This window comes from Stegastes partitus, unplaced genomic scaffold, assembly GCF_000690725.1.
Source record: "Stegastes partitus isolate 25-593 unplaced genomic scaffold, Stegastes_partitus-1.0.2 Scaffold1410, whole genome shotgun sequence".
NCBI classification, from domain to species: Eukaryota; Metazoa; Chordata; class Actinopteri; family Pomacentridae; genus Stegastes; species Stegastes partitus.
In genome coordinates, this window is record NW_007579141.1 from 61,131 (window position 1) to 73,899 (window position 12,769).

Sequence of the window (12,769 nt, forward strand, 5' to 3'; positions counted from 1 at the left end):
CCTATTCCAAGTCATTTGATACAGAGTCCTAACCTGATACCAGTTTTCTAGATAATACTCTCTTCAAGAACATTAAAGTTATTAAAATCAATCTAATGTATACAAGATGTGTCAGAAAAGATACATTTCAAATCCAAACTAAAAACTGCAAGTTTTCCCTTCGAAGTAATTCCCTTCGAGTCTAACGCACTTCCCAGCCTTGCACTCCTGGAGCGGTTTTTCCGGGATCCTTTGCAGCTCCGTTGTCACAGCAATCTTGATGTCGTCCACGTCTTCAAAACGGGTCCCCTTGATGACCCCCTTGAGCTTGGGGAAGAGGAAAAAATCCCACGGAGCCAGGTGGGGTGAGTAGGGAGGTTGCTCCAGCACGGCGATGTTCTTCTCAGCCAGGAGCTGTCAGATGTTCAGGGCATCATGAGCAGGCGTGTTGTCATGGTGAAGCAGCCACGACTTGTCCTGTCACAACTCTGCCTCTTCTCGTGCACTGAACGAAGCAAACACCTCAGGATCTCTTTGTAGACGTGCTGGTTGATCGTCTGAAGGGGAAAACTCCTAGTTTGTAGTTTGGGTTTGAAATATATCTTTATGTGACACCAGTCCTGGAACTTTTCTGACACACCTCGTGTGATTGACAACTGAGTAGCTCTGCAATGCAATAAGAAAAACATTGAACTTCTGCATCCAAGCTGTTGGTGGTCACAAGCCTTCACTTGTATTTACTTGGACAGCAGGAAACTCTGTGGGAGTTTAGTAGGCCACCATGACAAAGAGTTCTGTGATGTTTAATGGCCTCCAGAAAGGAAGAGCAAATTTCAAATGTTAGTATTTGAATAAACTGCTAAGAAGGCAACAATCCCAACAGTTGTGGACCTCTATTTGTGTTTTTGTATAAATTGCATTTCTTAATATAGAGCAGGTACCCCTTAAAGGTTCAACATGAAAGGTTGTGAAGATGCTATAAACAGATTATTAATATAGCAGCTAGTCCAGCCATGCATGTGTATTAGTGCATGAGCTCCTCCCTGAACCTCCTGAGGTTATAAGTTCCGACTCTGGTCCTGGTTATAAACTGATTCAGAGTGACTTCCCACNACTTTTGGTGTCATGCTGTTGCATAATTTTAGGACTGACCAGAACCCTTGCTGTCAGTGTTTTATAATGGTGGTGTGAAACTTTCCTGCATTAAATCCTGATATGAGACCTGTTTTAGTCACTGTGAGTTCATTCTGGAACAAATCTGAAGTGTTGACAGTTTATAGCGTCCTTGTTTTTGTGCTGTTTTCACTCACCTTCTCAGTAAATGTCACTGCAGAGCCAGTTTTGTGTTCACTCACCAAGAAGTGGCATATTAACCGTCTGAAGTGAGTAAAAGGAAATCAGTCGGACAGCGGTGGTTCAGTGGATGCTTTGATGTGTGACTAATAGGCGATTGCTGAAGTGGCTGACACTTTCCTGACAGACGAGCTTCAGTCTGTGGTTCAGATCAATGATTCACATCATCATTTATGGATGATTACGCCCCTTTCACTCTGAATGCTGACTTGACTTCCCTTCATTCTCCTCTCCTCTTTCTTCTTTTCCTCTCTTCATCCATTTTCTGCCATTTTTTCCACTTCTCCTTTCCTCCTTTGTTTCCCTCTCTAGTCTCTTGTTCGTTCCTTCTCTCGTTCCCTTGCTTGTTTCCTCCTTTTGTCTTATTTCCGCTCCTCCTTTGTTTCCCTCTCTTCCCCCTTTGCCTAATTCTTTCTCTCCTCTTGTTTGTCTTTTTCCTCCCTTTCTCTCGTTTCCTTTTTTCACTCTCTTCCTCCTCTCCTTTCCTCTTCTTGAGTCTGTTCATGTCTCGTCTCTTTGCCTATGTTCTTTCCTCCTCTTTCCTCTTACTTAATTTCTTTTTCTAATCTCAACTCTCTTCTCCTCCCTTGTTTCACCCCTTTCTCTCCTCTCCTCTCCTCTTTTCCAGGTTCATTTTGTCTTCTTTTCTTCTCTTTTCCTTCCCTTCTTTGTTTTCTCCTCTCCTTACTTTTATTGCTTCTTCCTTTTGTTTCCTTTTCTGTCCCTTTCCTTCTCTCCTCTTCTATCACCTTTCTCCTCCTGCCCTCCTCCCTTGTTTCCTCTTATCCTCTCTTCCGTCCACTTTCTTGCTTCCACCTCTTGTCTTCTGTCCTTTTTCTCTTCCGTTTCCTCCTCCTCTCCTGTCCTTCATTACTTCAGTCCTCCTTTTACATGCCTCCTCTTGTCTTTCTTTTCATTCACCAGTTTTCCTCCCTTTGTTTCATCCTTTGTTTCCTCCTCATCACTCCTCTTACCTGTTTCCTTCTCTCCTCTTCTCTAGTCTTTTATTCTGTCCTCTCCCCCTTTGGTTCCTTCACTTTTCTCTTTTTGTTTTTTTTTCTTCTCCTCTCAGTTGTTTTCCTCTCTCCTCCTTTCCATTCACCCTTTTCTTTCTTACTCCTTGTCTCCTTTCCTCTCCACTCCTCTTTCTCCTGTTGTTCACTATTATCTGCTCCATCTTTCGTTTCCAGCTCCTCCAGTCCTCCCTTGTTTCCCCCTTCCCATTCTCTCTCCTCTCCTCTTTCCTTCTCTTGTTTTCTTCCTTTCTTTGTTTCCTCTCCTACTTACCTCTCCTCTGGGTTTTTGTCTTTATTCCTTTCCTTCTTTGCCTCCTACCCTATTTTCTTTGTTTCCTTGTGCTCTTGTGTCCTTTCCTTTTGGCTGTCCTTTCTTCTTGACTTCCCTTGTTTGTTTTCTCCTCTCTTTCTTCTTTCCTCCTTTTGTTTCTCCTCTGTACAAACCAGAGTCCATTCATCAGCCTAAATCCAACTGTCAAACTTCAGTGTAATCTCTGTGTTTTACACAGCAGTTCTCCCTAAATCCAAACAATCTGAACTAGGCCATTGTCTCGCTGCCCAGCAGAAGTCCTCTGTGATTTGTGATGGCACCATTTAAATCTTAATTACCTCTTTTCTTAAAATGACAGCATGCCAGCTTCACGGGCATTCTTCTTACCTTTCATTTAGTTGCTTTGGGACGTCTGGTGTTTTACCACAATCCTTCTGAAATCTGGCTTCTGTTCCATTGTTGTTACTTGGAAACACTTCACATTTAGTGAGTAGCTCAATGTATTTCATGTGTTTTTCTTTTTTTTTTTACTTGCAAGTGTGATGTTACATGCTGCTGAAGCTGATGTGATGCAACAGGAAAAGACAAGAAGAGAGAAATTGAGGCCTCACATTAGCTTTAGATAAACTTTAATTTAAATGTATGAACCAGTGCTGTGGTTTTGATGCTCCACCATTAATGTAGCTGGCCTGTTATGACACTTTTCTTACTTCTCAATCCGCGTTGTATTTGTGAATGAGGAATGAGATGAGGACACCCGTGGTCTTGCCAACTGATGAGGTTTATTCTTCCAGCAGCAATGATCAAAATTAAATATTATTAGTCCAGCAAATTCACAGGACCAGGTTTTGTATACATGTATGAAATTACACAGAAAGAAAAAATGCTTCAGCAAACTAAAGTGAATGATAGGCTTCATTTTCACAAGCATTTGGTAGGACGAAATTAAAAAAGCTCTTGCCAAGATACAAATGTCCCACCCAAGAAACATTTACCAGCCTGGTGGGATGTCCTGATCAAATTTTTTTGGCCCCTATTCCAAGTCATTTGATACAGAGTCCTAACCTGATACCAGTTTTCTAGATAATACTCTCTTCAAGAACATTAAAGTTATTAAAATCAATCCAATGTATACAAGATGTGTCAGAAAAGATACATTTCATATCCAAACATGTTTTGGCTGCTGGTCCAGCCATGCATGTTTATTAGTGCATGAGCTCCTCCCTGAACTTCCTGAGGTTATAAGTTCCGACTCTGGTCCTGGTTATAAACTGATTCAGAGTGACTTCCCACACCGCATCGCCAAAGAGAAAGTGCAGGATTTAACCACTGCCCCAAAAACTGGAGAATTGAAAAACAAAGTATTGTATTGATGTTATTTTTGCTTATTTATGCACACTAATGTCACCTCAGCTAAATGTGAGAGTCTCTGCTGTTGTTTTTCCTCCATTCGTGGAGTTCTGCTCCAGGTCATTGAGCATCTGTTTGGACACAGACAAACAAAAACTGGGGCAGAACTGACAGGAGTGGAGACACAGAGATACACCTAAAGTGAATGTAGTTGACAACAACTCGCTACAGCCAGTTTACATTACTGAGCTAATGATTGTGGATGAATAGTTTTTTGTTGCACAGTCTATCTGGTAGTAAATTTAATTTAATTATAATGTAGGTAGTGGGCTGCAAGGTGGCTCGGTGGTTAGCACCGTTGCCTCGCAGCAAGAAGGTCGCTGGTTTGCATCCCAGTGAGGACACCCAGGATCTTTCTGCATGGTGTTTAAATGTTCTCTCCATGCAGCGTGGGTTCTCTCCGGGTTCTCCAGCTTCCTCCCAAAAGGTCCAAAAACATGTTGAGGTTAATTGGTGATTCTAAATGAGCATTGCAGCTTCATATCTAAATGAGCACTGCTAACCCTAACCCTCCTCACTTCGCCATAAAAGTTCAGATGGTAACCCTACTAGGTCAGACCTAGTACTGTTTCTGTATCACCTTCAACACGGCACAAGTCTGAACCCCACTGTCACAGTTTACAGTAGTATGCATTATACAACACTCAGTGCATCTTCTGTTCTTGTGTGAATGATGAATGTCGTGTGCATACCGTGTCACTCTGTCACTGTGGGGGGTTTGACTGAATGAAGCTGTGAGAACCTTCATCTGAACATAGCCCATGTCTGAATGACAGAATGTTTCACTTTAATGTGTTGATGAAGCAGCAGTGTTACATATCCCATGTCTGAAAAGGGGCTATACAGTCAAAAAGACTTGGTTCCACAAGGTGGCCACACCCAGTTTCATTCGTTGATGACCGAGCATTTTCCATCCTGCCGTGGAGAAAGGTAACCATAGACCACTACCTCTCCTCCTCTAATCTCTGTGTGCTGTCTCAGCTGAAAACCCTGTCATCAGATCTCTACTAATTTTCCACACCTCTAATCCTCGCAGCTCACACTGCGTCCCCTCCACGCCAGGGAATCCCCCCGTCCTGCAGAATATCCGCAGACCGCCGGCCCCCTCACACCTTGGACTCAGTGTGTGTGTGTGTGTGTATTTACACTTGTGTTTCAGAGTTTAGGAGGAGGTGTGTAACTGTAACCAGCTATTCCAGCCAACTCTGCAGGCTTTGCTGTAATCCTCTTAGCCCGAGACCCCGACGAACGAGGTCTCCCTTTCCTTATCAGCAGCCTCCTCTTCTTCCTCACCTAACCCTGTTTCATACATATTGTTGCAGATGGGGCTTATGTAGGTCCTGTCTTGTTTGAATTATTTCTCTAAACGTACAGCTCAGTGTGTAATCTATACACCGTAATAACGCTCTTTCACTGTCTGTAGTAGACACATATATATAAGAGTAGATTTCAGTCTTTTTTTTTTCTCAGCACTAGGTCTTTTTTTTATGCCTAAAAATATAATTGTGAATTATAAGCTCACACAACCGCTGAATCTGTTTTCTTTTACATAAATGAACACATTTCCAGCATAAATTGATGCAGAAAATGAACAAATTGGTTCATAAAAAATAACCAGAATGCAGGAATTGAAGTGCTTGATGCTCAGGATTTCACGGGGGGAGGACCCTCAGACCCACCATTTAATGTGTGCTCGTGTGCACGCGTCGTGTCTGCTGGGACAATGTAAACACCTCATGCATATTTCAAGTCCTCTCGGTTGTTAGCCAGTTTCACAAAGTGTGAATGGCTCTTTTCTGCAGTTGCACACTGAGCAACAATATGCCAATTAAAGATACAAACTTAATCTGAATTTCTCCGTTACTGTGCACTCAGTTTTGCTATTTTCCATTCTATGGTTTTCTGTATTTTAAATTCAGTTGTACCTTCCTGTGTTTGAGCTTTTTCCATTTTATTCCTCTGCCTTCAGTGTGTTGTGCTTTGTGTTTTTTGTGTTGTAAACTGAGACAGCATTGATGACCTTTCTGAATCTTGATGAGAAATCACTGCCAATGATGCTATTAATGAAAATTAATCATATTGTGTGAATGAATGAATCACAGGTTTATTTTAAGGACTTCAGTTCACAACATAGACATTTGGGGAAATACTGCAGTTCTCTTTATTGGCATATCTGAAGACTGGTGGGGCCGACAGAGTTCATTCTACACTGCAAAAAGAATTCCGGGAAAAAACTAATTTAAAAACAATGGAAAACTGTAATATTCGAAAACTGTGAAAACAGCCAACATCTGTAATTATTCAATCCTTATCAAACACTCTTTTTTCCCCCCCCAAATATTAGAAAATATATGTGAAATAATTATATTTTTTGCTGATTGAAATCAAATAGAATCTCTTGTGGTCAGACATAGTAAAAGAACGAGTTATGATTTACAAAAATATTGATTTTTGATTTAGATGTTATTTTCAGTTTTGGTGTTTTGTTTTTTTAGGGTTAACATTTAAATAAGTATCTTATTCCTGTAATTTTACAAGTTATTATCTGTAAATTAACAAAACAGGTTAAGTCTGTAAAATAACAGTAAATTATTCAAAAAAACTAAACCAAGCGATTGGTTGTAAAGAAAAAAAATAGCAGGTTTAATCCTTATTGTGTCTTACTGGCCTTAATGAATACTCAGTTAACATCAAGGTTTGTATTTGCAGCATTATACATTTTTTGAATCTGGTTATTTTGTACTGGAATAATGAAGAACAGACTGGAAACAGATCAGCTGCACATATTCATACGATTCCTGAAAATAGAACGATATCAAACGGTGATCCAGCACAAATATTATTGATGAATATAACACAGACAAGTTGTTTTTAGATGATCTGTCCTGTTGGTTGGAAGTTTCCAGTCATCTTGTTGTCCATCCGTTTGAACAAAATGCAGCCAACATGATGTCATAGTTATTGTGGAGCTGACACCTGTCTTGTCAGTGTTGTTGTTCGGTGTCAGGCTTCTCCTCTAACATCTCCATCAACAACATACGGACAAACTCAAGAAACCTGCATTGTTCTATTTCCTCTGTGCTCATAGAACTGGAGGTGTGTTCAGTAACTAGTACTTGTTGTTGGTGGTGCACTCAGAGTTAAGCTCTTGGATCCAATACTGCAACGGAAACAGAAAAGCTGAAAAGGCCAATTACAGGGCAGTTCGTGTCAACGTTAGCCTGCACCGAGTTCCTGCAGTGACAAGCCACCTAATGTTCTGCAGACTATCTCAAACTCTCTGTTTTAGTCTCAAACCTTTAGAGAGATTTATGCATGGATGAGGCTGATAATATTCAATATTTTTCTTAGCGTCAACAAATTCCATGAGCCATCCATCCATTATCTATACACCGCTTAATCCTCACTAGGGTCACGGGGGGGTTGGAGCCTATCCCAGCTGACTTAGGGTGAAGGCAGGGGACACCCTGGACAGGTCCCCAGTCTATCACAGGGCTACACTTAGAGACAGACAACCAAGCACACTCACATTATGAAATGACCAGTGTGAAAGAAATGAATCAGAGTCAAAAATGATCAATGTGTTAGTTTGTCCAAGAAAAAAAATGATTTCAATACCCTGGAAATGATTTAAATCTTAAAAAAAAAAAAAAACTTTCATTTTTAAAAGAATTTTGTACATCAGCTAGGTACTATAGTTTTTACTAAAGGTTGTTTGAAGAGGAAGACATAGTGAATGCACAGGTAGATACACATTTAGTGCTCTATTTAGCTTCTACATCTGCAAGACAGTATCAAAAATAGACTACAGTGTGTGTTCATGGTATTGGAGGAGCGTGTCACCCAGTTAAATAGTTTGGTTCACTGATGTGTAGTGACACATTAGATACACAATAAATCGATAAATAGAATAAATCATTGTTGAGTTTAGCATTTTGGGGGCATTTGTTGACAGCTAGAAAGGTGCAGCTAGAGCTGGACCTGTGCCAGGGGTTTTGGAAGAATCATCCACAGTTTACACTCAGTGAATCAGACCACAGTCTGACATGAAAACCACATGTAACCTCTTCCATCTGGTGTCTCGACACCCCCCATATCCCTGCTTCCCCTCTCGTCACCCCTCTCTCATCTGTCCTCCGCTATGTCTTCATGGTTGATTGTCATGTTTTTTATACACTGTATGTTCCCTCAGCTCAACATTTCTCAGAGCAGTTAGCAGGAAAATTAAAAAAAAAGGTTTCTTTTCCATGGTTTTAGATCACTCAGTCCATCTAAAAGGTTAGTATGTGTGCTAGAATGGCTCACAGAAAGTAATTTACAATGCAAAGCAAACAAATCAAAACTCTATGCACACTTTTGTTGGGGCATTGTGCTGTTATACTCTTACACTGAAGCAGATCATTTCCCATGTGTCCTGCGAGGATTATCTGCTGGAAATGTTGACTTTTTGCCAGCAACAGTCCTTTTCAGCCTCCATCTACCCTTTTACATAATTCTCATTTTACAACAAGCTTACATAAGCAACAGTTGTCTCATAGGAGAACCTGCATCTCTTTACATGTGCAGGAAGTCAGAGACCTCTTGTTTCAAAATCCCTGTAACTTTTATGTTGTAATTTCCATTTTTACAAATTTTACAAACAAAACATATCATCAGCTTAGAAAATATGAAGAGCTGTTATAGATTAAAAACAGAAATCAGTAATTTTAGTGTTTTTAGTTTTAGTTTCAAATACATTTTGCTGCTTAAGTAAAAATGTAATTTGAGTCTTTATGCATCATGAGGTATTGTTACTTTTATTTAAGTACTTCTAATACTGACAGTAACAGTTTTCTTAAAGCTAGAGTATGCAGGCTCTCAGAAACAGCTTGAATTTGTATACAGTTTTAAAACTTCAAACAAAATTCTCAATGTGCAAGTGCTGTTGGGTAAACTTTGTCAAGAAAACAATAGGTGGTCTAATGAATATTGTGTAGGGATAATAGATCATACCCTTGTGAAACTGGAAGAGGATCAAAAAGAGCACTAAAAGAAGCACAAATACACAAATACAGTAGGTACGATCATGTGGCAGGTTCAGCAGAGCAGGATGCTGTTGGTTTGTGTGGAACTTTAGAATTTGCTCGGTAGCTCTAGACACCCAGGTGAGCAGGGAGGCACAGTTAGACAGGAAAGCAGGCCATCCAGTCATGTCATGCAGACCAAATGCAATGATTAGACAGCTTTCTACAGACCTGTGACTGCCATACATAACGTATTTCTTAGTTTTTATTATTAGAACACTTGATTTTTTTGTTTGTTTGTTTGTTTGCTGTCAATGTGTAAAGACACTTTCAACAAACAACATAAAAATGCTTCTGGAATGCATTGCCTACTCTAGCTTTAATGTCCTGAAAATTGCACAGAAATCTTAGCAACAGAGTTGAACAAAAACTATTTATTCAGATCAGTGTGTTATATTTGGTTTATCTCCCTGAGACCTTTGTGTGAAAAGAAATCAGGTTGGAAATCTGTACATTTGCAACAGTCATATGAAAAGCAGATGTTGTAAAATCTAATCCTGCAAATTTACATGTGTTTGCACTGATTTGGACCAGGTTGTAACCCAGTGTTTACACTGCAAAGTTCAGTCACAATTTAGTCTCCATCTGGTTAGAACGCAGTTAGTGCTGTGCGTGTGAATAACACACTAGCAGCAGGAGGGGAGATTAAAAGTGCATGAAAAAAATAACAACAAACCACCACCCAAATCCTTCTACATGAGTAAAAGTCAGCTGTTTCAAATTTTTCTGATGCATAAGTGAACCAAATTTGTGCATTTATCTATAAGGAGCATTTGTTGTAACTTCCAGACGTACATCTAACTTTTTTATGCAGCTGAATGATGAATGTTTGTGTTTATTAGTATGTAAATCTGCATCTTACAGCAGTGATTATTCATTAGATATTACGTTCTAACCTGTAATGCAGTAGATTAGGTGACAATTGTGCATACTGGTGCATTTTTCAGCTCTTTTAACATGATATCTGAATACAACTGTGGCTCCCAGAAATTACAGTATTGCCAGAGTTGGTGTGAGGAACTGCCAGCCTTCCAAAGCATTACAGAGGTTGGTGTGATATATGTGTTCAATAATTTAGAGCGCAGTCAAAATTAATGCATTCATTTTGGTGATAAATTTAAAATATTTAACACATTTTTAAAAAAATGAAGAGATATTAAACAAGACATTTGGAGAAATATTTGAGTTTTAAGCACTTAGTTTCCTGCTTTCTGGTGAATTTTTACACATCACTTTGGTCTTTTTCTGCAACAGTGTCTTGTGGAAATGTCTCTATTTATGTAAAGGAAAACACAAATTTCAGGGGTTAATTAAAACTATAATGGAATATAATGCAGTAAAGCTCTAAGGCGCTTTCACATAATTATTCCCCCACAGATCAGCTTTTCTAATTTAGTTTTATCCCTGCTGAGTAAACACACACATAAATATGATTGTGTCTTTTGTTTGGGGCAGTAACCTCTTTAAATGCACATGTACCACCTTTTCACATAATTCGAAAAAATAATTAATTTTAATCTGCAGGTTTCTAGGCCGTTCTGAGCAGTTCAAGGACAGTGGGAAAGGTGAGAACCTTGAAAGGTTTTTACAGTTCCTAGCTGATAAAAGCTGCGATTTTGGCAATTTTTCAAAAATAGCTTTCCTTCCAAACAACATTAGGGTTCAGAGGGTTTTTTGCTTTTCTTTTTTTTCTATTTTCATTATTGTTTTAACTATTTTCTTATTTTCTTTCACAACACATTGCACATACCTGCATTTGACATGCTGATGAAATGTTGGTACAAACCACGTTATGCTTGCTTTTTGGTAAGACTGACGATACAATGTTGTTTTAATTAATTTTGATGAGAGAAAAACCTAGCATGACCAGTTTTTGAAAGGCTCCACCTGTCACGCTCTAAAACAGGTTGAAATTATGGCAGATTTCTTGATAAATGTGACTTTTTAGACTTAAAAATGTGCGGAAGTCACCTGGCAAGGCTCAGCTTTGTGCAATATAGTGTTAGATTGCAAATAACCTGTATAGGTGTCAGCTGAAATGTAGCATAGAGTAAAACTATTCCTGTGAATACGTAACATGTGAAGTCTGTGTCTTCCTCGCTTGTGTCCCTAGCTTCTTCCTTAACTTGTTATTGTCTTCTCCAGCTTTGGTCTGCCGTGGCTCCATAAACTAGGTTGTTGACAGTGGATAAAACACATCATCACAGAATAAGTTGTGTCGGCCACTGGGAACCAACTTTTCCAGTTCGTTTTCCCAGGATAGAGAATATATGCAGCAGTAAAGTTTGAAGAGCCACGGCAGCACATTTTATGAGATTTGTTGAATCTTCTCACTGTAGCTTTTAAATTATTTACTGCTCTGCACTCACATCCTATTTTACGCGCTGAAAACCATTTATATTCACATGCACACACATGTTGGATATTTATACCTCCTCTGTGTCATTTTGGGAATTAACCATGTTCATTGCTCTCCCAGCATGTGCAGTAAATACTGTTTGATGTTCACAACTAATCAAATCAGTACTGGATAAACAGGTCAACAGAGATCCAGACCAGAGACTTGGACATTTGTTTCAAATGACTTGAGATCTAATCTAGCCCGCCTCGCAGGACATTAAAACCACTCTTGATAGTTTTAGGGTTTAATTGGATGTAGTGACTTGAATTGACTTGGATGACTTGGATCAGACTTGGACAAATGACTTCAAACTTGATTTGACCTGCCTCACATTGTTAACAGACTTAAGACTTCATTCAGGTTATTTTCAGTGGTTTTAATCTAAATTTGACTTTTGACTTTTTGACCTAGACTCATATCACACAACTTGAGACTTGATTTGATTTGTTGCAAATGATTGAGACTCCTGCCTCATGGGACCAAAAACCCTCTGTTGACAGTCATAAGCTGTTGTCCAGATGAAACTTCTTCATTGGCTTGAGAGCTGGCTTGGGCTTGTCTGATCAGACTCATTTTTAATTATGTAAGCCGCTATCTGACCTAGGGCTGCAAGGTAGCTCGGTGGTTAGCACCGCTGCCTCGCAGAAAGAAGGTCGCTGGTTTGCATCCTGATGAGGACACCCAGGATCTTTCTGCGTGAAGTTTGCAGGTTCTCCCCGTGCAGCGTGGGATCTCTCTGGGTTCTTTGACTTCCTCCCACACAGTCCAAAAACATGCTGTGGTATAACTCCAACTGACCCCTCATCTGGTCACTGCAGTATTAGATAGTAAGAGGCTTCACCTGGTGGCGCAGCCAGGTACTCCACCACATCTATAGCACTGGAAGTGTATGCATATAAGACAATGGCATTGGATTTCCCTAATAATAATATGTTAATACCACTTCTACTTCAAATGTTCTCTGCTATTAGGTGGAAAAAATATGTGCATATGATGACAATCAGCCAAAATGTAAAGTATCAGTATTTTGAATATGAATCCAATATCTTGCAACTTTTAATTTCAAGTGACTTGGGCCTGACATGATTTAAATTCTGCTCTGCAAAAAGACTTAAAAGTCCACTTGGACTCAAATGACTTTACACGTCGACATGTTTCAGATGAGCTGAGATTTGTTTGGACTTTCTCAGATGACTTGAGATTACAATTGGATCTGTTGTTTACTGGCGTCTTATTGTCTCGGTTCGTTTAACAAACACTTTGTCTCTGTCCTTCT

The 12,769-nt window shown here is 39.6% G+C and overlaps 1 protein-coding gene across 1 annotated transcript in view; it reads left to right on the plus strand.

Annotated features, from left to right (window-relative positions):
- LOC103370349 (tetratricopeptide repeat protein 28-like) overlaps positions 1–12,769 on the plus strand; it is an 86,479-nt gene that overhangs the window by 35,852 nt on the left and 37,858 nt on the right. The window lies entirely within an intron of this gene.